We start from the raw sequence: 14,287 nt of genomic DNA, 5'->3' as shown, positions 1-14,287 counted from the left end.
TCAGATATGCTAGTTGACTAATAACATTAATCCAAAAAGAGCAGTGCCCATTGATAACCACTCCGTCTTCCACTTAACCGTCCTTTTATTCATAGCAGCAACTTTCCCTTAATGCCACACTGCTCCAATTTGTATAGCAGACTTTTATCTGCAACAATATCAAAAGAATTTCTGAAATCTAAGTACAGTAGAGCATCAATAATCTGAACTAATTGGGACCAGGGATAGTTCGGACTTCCGACTTTTTTTGGATTTTCAAACCTATCAAAAATATTCTGGAGACTAAAAAAAAGTTTAGTAAGTTTAGAAATAAAAACACTGGATTTAAAATCTGAGGGACCACCTAATTTTTTGTTTAAAATCCAATGCCTTTTCACACAAGAAAGATCCAGATATGGGTTCTCATAAACTTCGTCTCTGTGTGAACCACAAATAAATGGAATCTTCGAGGGATGGGCCATTAGCCATTCTCATAGTTCCTCTTTTTTTTGCACCATATGAATCAAGTTTTGATGTGAACTTTAAATTTTTTTCCTTTTTGTTTTTAATGTCTGTTATGGTTGACTTTCCAACCTTGTAAAATTTTGCTAACAAAAGCCTGCTTTCTCCCTTTGAAAATCTGTTTAAAATCTCAATCTTCAGTTCAATTGGTAAATATTTCTGCTTCCTTTTAAAAGACAAAGAAAACTATGGTACATAAAATAAAATTCTGCAAAAACTCCTCTCAGAATCTTTTTACTCCATATCACTTGCACATATCATGTTAGTTCCAATTTCTACGTGCTGTGTTTTATTATCAATTGACGCTTATCTTTTTTTACTGTTTTAGATTTTAAAACCTCCCATCCCAAACAAAATGTGAGTGATCAGAAATATCAGATTACAAAGTGTTATGTTTAGTTAGTACTGTATATATGTTAATTAAGCTATGTATGTAAGCTTAAATTTTTTATTTTGCTAACCTGTGGACAATATTCTTCCAATTTTTATGTATCCTTTAATTTTGTAATTGCTTAGGGGTGGGGGTGTAAATTTGTGCTTTATATCTTCATTTTTATAGCCTGTGGGTAATATTCTTCCAATTTTCGCTTACTAGAATTGTTGTTTAATATAATCAGAGTTTAATTTGCAAACATGATCACAATAACCAGCACCTACTGTAATTATTTTATGGCACCAGCATAAAAAAAATAAATGCTGGTTCGTCCGGATTATTGGCATTTCAAATTATTGACATTCAGATTTTTAACACTCTACTGTATATGATATCAAAGTTCCTTTCTTACTGAGTCATAATATACAATCAGATTGATCAGACAAGATTGCTCCTTAACAAATCCATGTTGCGACTGCAGTATAATGTATAACTACATTCCTGTCGAGATGATCCTGAATTACTTCTTTAATCAGTGACTCCATTATTGGTGGCAGTATTTTCCCTGGAACAGAAGTCAAGGTAACAAGTCGTATTCATTGTCCCTGTGATCCCCCCCCCCCAAATCCACTGATGCGCCAAAAGTTTGCTTACCTTCTTTAACATGACTGGATATATCCCATACATCCCAAGTGATTTTTTAACGTTTAGTTTCAACAATTTCTCCTCCACTTTCCTCGTAGTTATCACAAAATTGTTCAGTGTGCGTGCATGCGCACGTACAAGGTGTGGAAAAAGTCCCAGGCTGATGCAATAAAAAGAACAGAAAGTGAAGGCCTCGATGATTTTTATTCAAACTAATCACCATCTGATTGAATGCACTTATTAAAGTTTCTGAAAAGTTAGCAAAGGCATCCAAAGAGATGGCGTTCAGTTCAGTAGTTACATTTTTCTTTGTCCTCGCGTTTAAATTGTGAGAGTAGGGTGTTGGTTAATCTGTGTAATGCTATGTTTTATCAGAAATGCCTTCACAACAAGTATGGAATGGATGTGGCATTTCATGCTGCCTTTCTCATGAAATTGCAGCCTCACCTGGGAAATGTGCTTCAATAGTCTTGAAAGCACTAGTACGTGTAACTCAGCATTGACTCGCTCCCCTTCAGGTACAAATTCCTTCTGAATCACGCTGTTTGTGTAAGAAAAAAGTCAGCATTGTCTTGATCCTGGATTTTTGTAAACAAAACAACATTTTGGTCCTTGGTGATGATTTTGAAGTCTACTGTATACCGTGATGCTTTGTGTCTGGGTTATACGGAAACACTCAACACTCATCTCCACTGAAAATACAGTCGAGGAAATTAAGTCTAGATGAAGTCATGTTTGAGGAGTTTGTTTTCAAACTCATTGAACATGACCACGGCAGTACCAGTCAAGGATCTTTATTTCCACGCTGTATATGTAATCAATTAAAATAAGCTACTTATGACTGTTAAAAAATACATGAGTAATAAATCTGATAAAAACACAATATGAATATATAGCTTTCAGCTTCTATATGGAGCTCATTCTCATCTAAGTAAATGATGGCAGTTGGTGAGGCTGCATACTGTACATTAATATTCCAATGTGGAATAGGGGATGCTGTCTGTGGATCAGTGTGGAAGTGATGAAGGGGAGTTAAAGATATATGTGATATATGCATGTTATTTGTTATTTGGTTTTTTTTTAAGGAGCATTAGCAACTAAGGCCATATTGCTCCGGGATATGCGGTGGTCATTCCCTGACCTTTCCGCATCCTCCGTATTTGGTGGTGATGGGCTCGAACCCAGGTCTAATCAAGAAGCGTGTGCTACGCACTGCTGCTCCTTCCCACCTGGCTACGGAGGCGCCGATATATGCATGTTATTGAGTGGAAGGGTGCATGTGTGTTATGGGGGGGTATATAAATACATGCATCCTAATTCTGACATCAGAGGATATGTTACTTAACCATTAATGTTGTTCTCGCTTGTGTGACTGCATGTTTCCTCCTTTTTTTAAATTTATTTTATTATTTTTATTATTTATTTTATTATTATTTATTTATTTTTTTTTTTTTTTTTTGTTTGCCTGGTGCAAATGTAATTAGCCATATCCTTCAGTAAGGTGCAAAATGTGACATTTCAGAAGATATGAGATTTTTCATAATATTGTAAAATCTGAAAAATGTAACAAATTTGCTTTGTATACTATATGTAGATGTGCTTTTTCAATTTCAAGTGGCAGGAATGCAGTATAAGCAACAATTTGAAAATAAATAATCACGAGGACAATGTGCACTGCACTGTCTAGAAAAAAAATCCAAAAACAGATATAGCAGAATGTTAGAGAGGCAACAAGAGGAATCAGTACTCTTGATCTAATTATCATCAGCAGATTCTTTATGCATTAAGAATCTGCTTGTAAAAGATCCACTGGGTGGCAGTATTCACAGTGTACTTAAAGACAGGACTACTACTAAGGATAAAGGGAAGAGTGTTTGCTTTCTTAAGGGTGACCACAGTGGTTTCAGACAGTTTTAAATTCTGTGCAATTGAACCAACTGATCATGTTGCCAACACTAAATTCTAAATGGGAAGCATTCAGGGAAGTAATTGTAGAAGCTACTAGGCTTTTCATATCAACTAAGAAATATGATCAAGGCTGACAACTAAATAGATGCTATACGAACTAATGAGACTTGTGGCAAAGAAGAAAAATGCATGGATTGGGATGTCAGTGGTTTAACTGATCAGAAAGCTTTTGATACCATTGCACAGGAAGACTGCTGTATAAATTGGAGCAGTATGGTGGCATTAAGAGCAAGTTGCTGCTGTGGATAAAGGGATATTGAATGGGGAAGACTGGTTTTTAATGAACACTACTCTTCATGGACTGATGTTATTAGTGGAGTTCCCCAGGGTTTGGTGTTGGGACCACTGTTCTTTTTTTTATTCATTAATAACATTAATTAAGGCATATCAAGCTTAATGTACAAGTTTGCAGATGATACAAAGGTTGGCAGTGGTTAATGACAGTATGCTACTGCAACAGGATCTAGTAAAGTTAGGCAGATGGACTGAGAAATGGCAATTGAAGTTTAACATTGACAAATCCTAAGTACTGTATATGAGTAGCAGTAACCCCAGAGTAATGTACCAACTGTGTGGTAGTACACACAGGGTAGTGGAGAATGAAAAATACTTGGAGGTAATTGTGCAGTCAGATATGAAGTTCTCTGAGCTGTGCAGACAGGCTGCCAGGACAGCTCATATGGTTCTCTCAGTGATATTCAGAGACTTTTCTAGCAGAGACAAGAAGGTTATTATCCTATTATACAAGGCATGGTTTACACAGCATTTTGAGTACTGCATACAGTCGGGAGACCTCATTTTAAAAAGGATGTAGATCTGCTGGCATGGGTGAAGAGACGGGAACATAGGGTTGCTTTTACTAAGAAAGATTTCAGTTGTGCAAATTGCTGTCTGGAGACTATAGTTCTGCATGGGCCTACATTTTTTATTTTTAACTGGCCCAGCCTGACCCAACTCGCCCACACTGATTTTTATCACAGCCTGACTGAAACTTTTTATATAAATAAAATTGCTAGCATTAGTTTCATTGTTATATTTAGCATTGTTATACGCGAAGATAGTGACTGTCCATCACATTTATATTCTTCTATTAAATCTCGTAAGTCCTCTATTGTTTCTTGTTTTTCTTGATCTGACAACATCTTTAACTTGCAGAAATTTGGCCATAGGAGCAATGCAATTCTATGTAATTTATGTATGGTAAATTTTTCATTTAAAAGCTGATGAGCTTCATTCTTGAGTTCAATTAGATCATTAGAGTCAGAAACCGAAATTGTCACTTGATCCAATAGGCTAAATCTTGTTGGCAAAACAGGCTGCAACGTTGGATCTGTATCACCTTCAAGTTCCAATTAAGCTTCTTTAAATGGTTTCAGGACACTAATCAACATTTTAAGGCTGTCTTGTTGGACACAGACCATTCTCTCTTCTTCCCGACATCCGACGTGAATATTTGTAATATTGTCATAATTGACATCAAAACATTCATACATGTCAATTCTCTTATTCCAGTTAGTATCACACTCTTGACGAACAGTGGTTTTCAGGTGACGAATGGGAGTAGACTGCTTCAGATATGTCATAACATCTAACTTCATCCCTAAGTAATTTGAGCCGTAGAGTTTCTTTCAGCTAGTTTTCTTTTAAAGTATTTTGTAGTATTGTGTTTATTATGTGACAACTGCAATTCAGTCTGATAGACTGTTGAAGTGCACACACAATAGTTCCTTGATCAGTGACAACAGTTAATTTAGAGAGAACATTTGGCTCTATTCCTAATTTTTCAAGTCTGCTATTCAATTTATTTCTTATGTTATTAGCAATTTTTTTTATCTTCAGGAAATTCACATGTGAATAATACTTTAGACAAAGCTTCCAATTTTCTTCGATATAGTGCAATGTCAAAGTTGTGTACGATAAATATTTATATTCGTCTGTCCACATGTCCATATATTCGTCTGTCCACATTGTTATGAATTAATTAAAGGATAAATGATGGGAATAAGTGCTGTTTGTAACTTTTCTGCTTCCTTGTGTGTATTGTGAGAAATAGTGTGGGATGTGGCAGTAAATCCTTAACATTTAAATTTCAATGGAGAGCTCATATTTTTTTAAATTCGGAGAATAGTTTACAAAACCTGTACCACTTACAACTTCAAAGGTTCTGACATCTTTGCAACACAATAAAACACATGATTTAGTTACCTCTTCTTTTATTTTTTGAGATATATGTGAAGATCATGGCAGTATCGGGTACGGGACATGATACTGCCAAGGGGGATGTCTTTGTGTGTGCGCGATGCAAGGAGTGTATCGATATCAGGCAACAACTCGGCGTTCTTGTGGGCCTATATGAGAGCTTGAAGGACAGGGTGGATGCCCTCGAAGAAACTAAATTGAGGGGCCCATCAAGCTCTCAGCTGCCCACATCAACGCCAGAGCTTGCACTTGGGCATCGCGTGACACAGAGACAACCCCCCAAGGCAGAATGCGCTGGTCCCGAAGGAACTAGTAGTTGTTGGTGACTCTATTGTCAGGGAAACGGGGAACATACTTTGTAAAAAAGATAGGTGGAACAGGACCAGGGTATGTCTGCCAGGGGCAAAGGTTGATGACGTTGTAGAGCGAATATCATCTTTTAAGGGCACAAAAGGTGATATAGTTGTACACGTTGGCACTAATAATATTAAGAGTAGGAGACCGGCAGAATTACTTAACAAGTACAGGTCACTGTTGAACAAAAGCCGAGAATTAGGGTTGAATTTGAAAGTGTCTGCAATTCTGCCCAGACACGATAGGAGGGAGTATATGATGAGAGCCTTGTCGATCAATTCGGCCCTGGAAAGATTGTGCAAGACTCAAGGGGTAGAATTTTTTTCAGCCTGGACTGTACTTGTTAACAGGAGAGATTGCTTCTACAGGGATGGGATGCACTTAAATAGAAAGGGTGCAAGAATATTTGCTGATGCTATCGAGGCAGTGTTAGGTGGGTCGAAAAACTGCTAGCTTGGGGGGAGACAAAGACCAATAGATTGACAGTAGCCACTGGCAGAGGTGAAAGAGATTCTTGCACTGCTTCTATTAGAATGAGCAGAAGCCTGAAAAACAAGATGCATGGTATTTCAGAGACTGCTGGGAGCCATTGCGGTACAAGTAAACACATGGGTTGTGTTAGGGTAACTAAGAATAGAAACAGGTGCAGGTATACTTGCGTGTACACCAATGCTAGGAGTTTAGTAAATAAATTTGATGAATTTGAGGTATTGCTCAAAACATCAAAGGCAGATATTGTTGGGATATCAGAGACGTGGTGTCACACAGATATAAGGGATGCAGAACTGCAATTTGGGGAGTACAACGTCTACAGAAAGGATAGACAGGATAGGAAGGGGGGAGGGGTTATGCTATTAGTTAAGAAACACATAAAAACGAAGGAAGTGAAGCCAGTCGACATCGCTGGACAGTGCAGTGTTGAGTCAGTTTGGTGTGACATAAGCATTGGGAGATCAAAATTGAGAGTAGGAGTGTGCTATAGGCCTAACGACTCTGATGAGTATAATAAGGAACTGTACAGGGAAATAGAGTGGGCCAGTAAATCAGAGAGTCTTATAATGGGAGATTTTAATTTCCCAGATATTGACTGGAATTTGGGGGCTGGTTACTCACACACTAGCAGGGCTTTTGTGGATTTATTGGATGATTGTTTTCTACATCAGCATGTTCGGGAGGCAACTAGAGGGAGTAATACTCTTGATTTGATTATCAGCAGTGATTCTTCATGCATTAAGAATCTGCAGATAAATGAACCACTAGGAGGCAGTGATCACAGTGTGCTGAAGTGGGATTTACTGAAAGAGGTAACTACCATTAGGGGTAAAGGGAAGGGTTATTGCTTCCGTAAAGGCGACTACGATGGACTGAGACAGTATTTAAATTCTATACAGTGGGACCAACTGATGATGTTACCAACAGCAAATTCAAAATGGGAAGCATTCAAAGAACTTATCTTGGAAGCTACTAGGCTTTACATACCAACTAAGAAATATTGTTCAAGGTTTAGGCCAAAATGGATGTCAGATGAACTAATGAGGCATATGGCAGAGAAGAAAAATGCATGGGATACATATAAATTAACACATGACACAGAAGCCTATGATAGATACAAGTTGATATGCAACCAAGTTACAAAGGAGGTTAGGCAGGCGAAGGCAGATTACGAGAAATCCTTGGCAAGGGATGCAAAGAAAAACAGCAAAGAGTTCTTTACTTATGTAAACTCTAGAAGGAAGGGGATGAATCAGATTGGTCCACTTGATATTGATGGGTCAACTGTTGATGATCCTGCTCAGGTAGCTAACAAACTAAATGAATATTTTGCATCGACATTCACACATGAGGAGTTATTCAGCAAGGGGAATGCCAGAGATGTATTCAACTCTAGCAGTAAGCTACAGAATCTTGAAATAACTGGGAGTAAAGTGGAGGAGAAACTGTTGAAGATAAACACAAGAAAGGCACCCGGGGTGGATGGGATCTATCCAGTTATATTAAAGGAGGCAGCAAAGGAAGTAAGCAAACCCTTAGCCATAATTATGAGAGCTTCCTTGGACTCAGGGGAGGAACCCATAGACTGGAAATGTGCAAATGTGACCCCAATTCACAAAGGAGGATCAAAGGCTGACACAAGTAATTATAGACCTGTGAGCTTAACTTCTGTTCCAGGAAAATTAATGGAGGCACTGGTTAAAGAAGCACTGCAGGATCATTTAGACAAGACTTCAGTTATAGCTCAGACACAGCATGGTTTTGTTAAGGGGAAGTCTTGCCTGACCAACTTGATTGGATACTATGATGCAGTCACAAAAGAACTGGATGCAGGGAATAACTTTGATATTATATACTTGGATCTTAGAAAGGCTTTTGATACTGTTGCACATGGAAGACTGCTACACAAATTGGAGCAGTGTGACATTGGAGGCAAATTGCTGCTATGGATAAAGGGGTGGTTGAGGGGGAGAAGACAGAGAGTGGTAATCAATGGACACTGCTCATCGTGGACTAATGTTATTAGTGGAGTCCCTCAGGGCTCAGTGTTGGGTCCATTATTGTTTTCTGTATTTATAAATGATATTGATGATGGTATATCAAGCTTAATGTCCAAGTTTGCAGATGATACAAAGGTTGGCAGGGTTGTCAAGGACACTACTGACACTATGCTGCTGCAACAGGATCTGGAAAGGTTGAGCAGATGGGCTGAGAGGTGGCAAATGAAGTTTAACATTGACAAATGTAAAGTACTACACATGGGAAACAGCAACCGCAGAGCAACGTATCAACTCTGTGGTACTACACTGACAGTGGTAGAGAATGAAAGGGACTTGGGGGTGATTGTGCAGGCAGATATGAAGTTCTCTCAGCAGTGCAGACGGGCTGCAAGAGTAGCTCATGGAGTATTGTCAATGATATACAGGAATTTTTCCAGCAGGGATAAGGAGGTGATTATTCCATTGTATAAGGCAATGGTCAGGCCACACCTAGAGTACTGTATACAGGTCTGGGGGCCTCATTTCAAGAAGGATGTAGAGCTGCTGGAACGAGTACAGAGAAGGGCAACAAGATTAGTGAATGGAACAAAGGGGTGCTCTTACGAAGAAAGGCTTAAGTTTTGCAAATTACAGTGTCTGGAGACTAGGCACCAGTGAGGTGATCTGATAGAGGTGTATAAAGCCTTGAATGGTTTAAGCATGCTCAATGCTGATGGGATTCTTCCTCTAGCTCAGAAAAATCACCTGAGAGGGCATAAATTCAAATTGAGGAAAGACAGATGTAGGATAGACGTGCGGAAATTTGCCTTCAGCCAGCGGGTGGTTGGTTGGTTGGTGGAACAGACTGCCATCCCTTGTGGCGGAGGTTGATAGCCTAAATAAGTTTAAGGCTCAGCTGGACAGGTATTTTGAACGAACAGAGGGGTGAAGTGGAAGTGGGTTTTTTTTTTTTGGCTGATGCTGCATAAGCTTGCTTTCTTGCATGAAATGCCTCTACTAATGCTAAAGATGACAGTTGTGAATGCAAATGTTTCTCGATAGAACTTGGGCCAACACTGACTGGAATTCTGCAAGAATGGCGATTTAAATGGGAACGTCCTGTTTTTGCCACAGAATAACCTAAAATTGATTGACATTTTTTTTATGCACTGAACAGCACCAATTTTTTCATCCAGAGATGCATCGTGTACTTCTTTAAATTTTTTCCATACGTCACTTTTAGCATGCTTTCATTTTACTATATATTGTCCCGTTTTCAGTTTTGCTTTGATTTCATCAACATTCATGATGAGGGCTCCACCTAGTACTATTAATACTTAAAGTAAAAAATTGGAACTGTCACTTCTGTCACTGGCAATTCTACTGTATGAATGATCTGTAAGCATTCAGCCTACCTGTATTTCTAAATTATTGGTAAATATTGGGTATGTGAAAGAAGCAGTTAGAAAATGTTACGAGTGAATGTTCTGAGAATTGAAAGTATCTTATTCTTAGAATTGAAAGTACTCAAAATCTTGGATCATACTCTTGATGTAATGTAAATTAAAACTTAATACCCGCTCAAGGTTAAAGGCTACTTTACTCAGCAAAAATATAGACCGGGTCATTTCCACGAAAGAGTACAAATTTCAGTGAATTTTGTAGACGTTGACCAAGTGTGCCTTATTATTGGACAATTAAAAGTGTCAACAGACAAATAATACACATGCTTTCTAAAAATCCTTTAAGAATTTAAATTACAATTTATTACTATTGTTTGTACCCGACCCAAGCCTGAACATTATTTGTGTTACTCAGGCTGGGTTGGGCTGAAGCCTGGGCTCGTGCAAACCTCTACTGGAGACTAGGCAACTCGATCAGATCACAGAGTGATCTGATTGAATTGTTTAAGGCTTTGAATGAATTCAATAGGCTCATTGCTGATGAAATTCTTCCTCTTGCTCAGCCTACACACGGGAGCAGCACAAATTCAAGTTTAAGAAGGATGGTTACAGGACAGATGTGCCGAAGTTTTACTTCAGCCATTGGGTGATTGAGTGTTGGAACAAGCAGATGTCTGAAAGCTAGACAAATTATATGAGGAGATAGACATGAGATGTTGGAAGATGCTTTTTTTTTTTTTTTTTTTTTTTTGCTAATGCATCAGTTGTCACTACTAGTATTAACATCATCTTCCTGTGAGTTGTGCTAATCATTCAAAAACATGTTTCTTAACAGTGAACTAGCAAAAAAAAAAAAAAAAAAAGTTGCAGAGTTGCAGTAATCAATATGATTTCAAGCTGTATCCCCCATCATGATGACCTTTCCTAATTTAAAAAAAATAATAAAAATAAAAAAATGAAATTGGAAAGCAACTTGCTCTCATTTGTAAGCATTGGAAAGTGACTACAGATTACAATATTAAGCATTTTCTTCTGAATTATCTGAACCTCTGTCTGAAAGCACATGGATTTGTTTTTTAAAAAAAAACTCTGATACTAAGTGTTGATAATGTTTATGATATAGGCCTAAGAACTGGAATAGGAAGAGGATTAAAAGAGGAGCTTGAGTACTTGGTGGTAATGGGCTGTTTTTGTCATCTTATTAATTTGTCATAAAAAAGGAAGTGCATTCCTTCCTGTGAAAGTAGATAAATATTTGATGTAAATTTCTAAATATTAATGTCTAGAAAGAATGGCTAAAGAAGAGAAATACAGTGGGCCCCAATCCATCCGATGGTAATTTGTTCCACAAAACCCATTGTATGTTGCAAATATTGTAAGTTGAAACCAATAATACATTGATTTCCTGTAATTCATTCCCCAACAAAACATAAAATAGGTATTTCTTACATGTATTACTTCATTTTTATATTAAAAATGAGTGTTTTATAAAGATTATTTAATAGATAGCCATTAAATATCTTAAAATAAAAAAAAAATAATAAGTATAAAGTTAAAGAATTCTTATAGTACCGTGATAATAGACTAAATATAAAAATAGCGAAATGCTTAAAGTGTGGTACTCACCTTGATTATAATCTGCAATAGTTTTATGAAAAGGCTGATGGCTAAATATAAGGTGGAATGGTTAAGTTAATGCATTAAGGTGGGATGAGATTTAATTTAACAGAATTTTAAAATAAGCGCAAGGAAGCAGAAGTGCACTACTCCGTCCCTGGTTGTCATAAAGTAGAAAATAGTTAATCCGGAACATAAAAGAATTGATATTGCCAATAGTTGTGATGACAGACTTTCATTAAGTTATAACATCTTCAGTTGGCAGTGTTAAATGAGAAGTAACGTGTGCTGTAATTTAAAGAATTTTCTATACTCTCGTGATGCTCTTTAGGACACGTGGAAATCTCAGATGTGAGAGATTCCAAGCCGAGGAAAGGTGAAAAGGAAGTTTTGCGTTTAGGATGTTGAGATTAGTATTGTGTCAAAACCATTTGATAATGAGTGCTTCATATTGAAGAATTTTGTGGCTGGTTTTAAGTCTTATAATGGTGATAGCGGAGTCAATTAAAGGAGTGTGATTGTGGGTTTATGCATGAATTGTGAGTTCTGTACTAGCTTGTCCCAATCTAAGACTATTATAGTGGTAGTATGCGCGAGTGTTGGAGGTTTTGTTAGAACCAAACTTGGTAGTAGTACTACCAATATAACAGGCATCACAGTTTGGTTGACATTTAATCAAGTAAATTATATTGTTCAAATCGTTGGTTGGGTATTTGTGTGTATCTTTGTAAGTGTTGAATAAAGATCCAAGTTTATTATAAGCTTAAAAAATAAGGGCGATGTCAGTACCTCTAAACACACGGCAGAATCGTGCGGCAAGTTCATTGTATGGGAGGATGATGCGTATATTTCGGACCAGCCAGTTACAGCCGCTAGATGTTAGCATCAATAAGCCATCCAAGAATAACATACAGTCAGCAATGGAATAAATGGATGATAGAGAGGAACTGCGATATGTCTACGGGTAGGAATGAAACGTCCATTAATAGCACAAATGTGTGAGTGAGTGCTGAAGTCAAGGCATTGATGTTAAGACTGAGCATTTTTAAAGGTGATGCAAGTCCTTTAAAAAATGTGGTATAAGTAATACAATGGATGGCACTGAAGATCATTTATTGTATGAGAGTGACAGTGATACTAGTGAAGAGGATGATGATGAACAAGTTAGTATGAATCTGAAGTTGAATAATACTAAAATAATAAGTGTCATAATCCTATACCTTTCTTTATTAGCTTTTGGGTTTTATTTTTATTGAATTTTAAATTTCCATTGTATTAACAATAAATTTTTTTCGAAAGTTATCTTTCCTTAAATTTACTGTTCCAAAATTAGGGCACATCTTCCATGCCGCACATCTTATAAGCCCAGTATAAAGGAAACTTTGACTCACCATTTCTGAAGAGGGCAAAGTTTGCATCAGTATCTTTCACATTCATAATCACTTGATGTCTAACAAGCAATTCAAAGATCAATGCATAGACAGAAAATATTAGGTAGTAGTAGTGGTAAATTATGCAAGAAGCAAGCTTATATAGCATCAATCAAGGCCAAAGTTTGTATTAAACAAAATTTTTCCCACTTTCCTCCTTCTTGCTCTTAAAAAGCTTCTGTTTTCCTCCTGCTTACAGTTATCTGATCTCCATCTTTTCAGAAGTCAAAAGTTAGAAAGTATGGACCTGTAATTTGGAGTTAGTATCAGTTTAAAATTACTCTGAGCATAAATTTAGACACTGAAGTATTATATTTATCTTAGATATGGAAGAATGTTTAATTTGTTGACTTATTCCAGTGTTCATTAGTAATATCAATGCAGTTGCTAGCTATATCACTTCCAAACGATTATCCTGTAGTGTTTTTTGTTTATTTTTTATTTATTTATTTATTTTTTTTATGAAAACCCCAAACACAAAAGGTATCAAAACCTATAGTACTTAGTACCGTGCATGGGTTGAAGGAGAAGTATGGGGGAGGGGGATGCCGGAAACTTTGCTCTAGAGACTAAACATAGGTTTCGCCACTTCAAGCCTCCAATAAGCAAAGTGGTGGTATTTCACCGGTTGAAGTCATCTACCACCTCTTAAAGTAAGACTCTTCTTGCTGTTTTACTTGAGATATAATATAGATTTATTATTTAGTATGTGTATATAAACTTGTATATGTACTCAGTTGTGCAACTGGTTATAATAGAGGAAGATATTGAAAAGTATGAAGAATGAAGAAAACTTCAGATATGAAGTTTTCTGAGCAATGCAGACAGCAAGGCTGCAAGAGCAGGTCGTGGGGTTTTGTCAATGATATACAGGAATTTTGCCAGCAGGGAAAAGGAGGTGATTATTCCTTTGTATAAAGCAATGGTCAGGCCATGCCCTAAGTACTGTGTACAGGTCTGGAGGCCTCATTTTAGGAAGGATGTAGATTTGCTTGAGCGTGTACAGAGAAGGGCAACAAGATTGGTGAGGGGAATAAAAGGGATCCTCTTACCAAGAGAGGCTTAATTCCTGCAAATTGCAGTGGCTGGAAACTAGACACCTGCGAGGTGATCTGATTGAGGTGTATAAGGCCTTGAATGGGTGGCATAAATTCAAATTGAGGAAAGACAGTTGTGTAATAGATGTACGGAAATTTGCCTTTAGCCAGTGGGTGGTTAATTGCGAGAACAAACTTCCATCTGTCATTGTGGAAGTTGATAACTTAAATAAATTCAAGGAGGAACTGGACAAACATTTAGAGGGAATGGTTGTGTGCAATTTTTTTT

At 37.3% G+C, this 14,287-nt stretch overlaps 1 protein-coding gene across 3 annotated transcripts in view; it reads left to right on the top strand.

The window, feature by feature from the left end:
* LOC150088835 (RNA-binding protein 5-like) overlaps positions 1–14,287 on the top strand; it is a 405,596-nt gene that overhangs the window by 287,303 nt on the left and 104,006 nt on the right. The gene's annotated exons all lie outside the window — the stretch shown is intronic.

Source organism: Mastigoproctus giganteus, chromosome 3, assembly GCF_048544385.1.
Source record: "Mastigoproctus giganteus isolate SK-2022 chromosome 3, ASM4854438v1, whole genome shotgun sequence".
Classification (NCBI taxonomy): Eukaryota; Metazoa; Arthropoda; class Arachnida; order Uropygi; family Thelyphonidae; genus Mastigoproctus; species Mastigoproctus giganteus.
The sequence above is the reverse complement of the archived record's forward strand: the minus strand, read 5'-3'. Positions and strand labels throughout refer to the sequence as shown.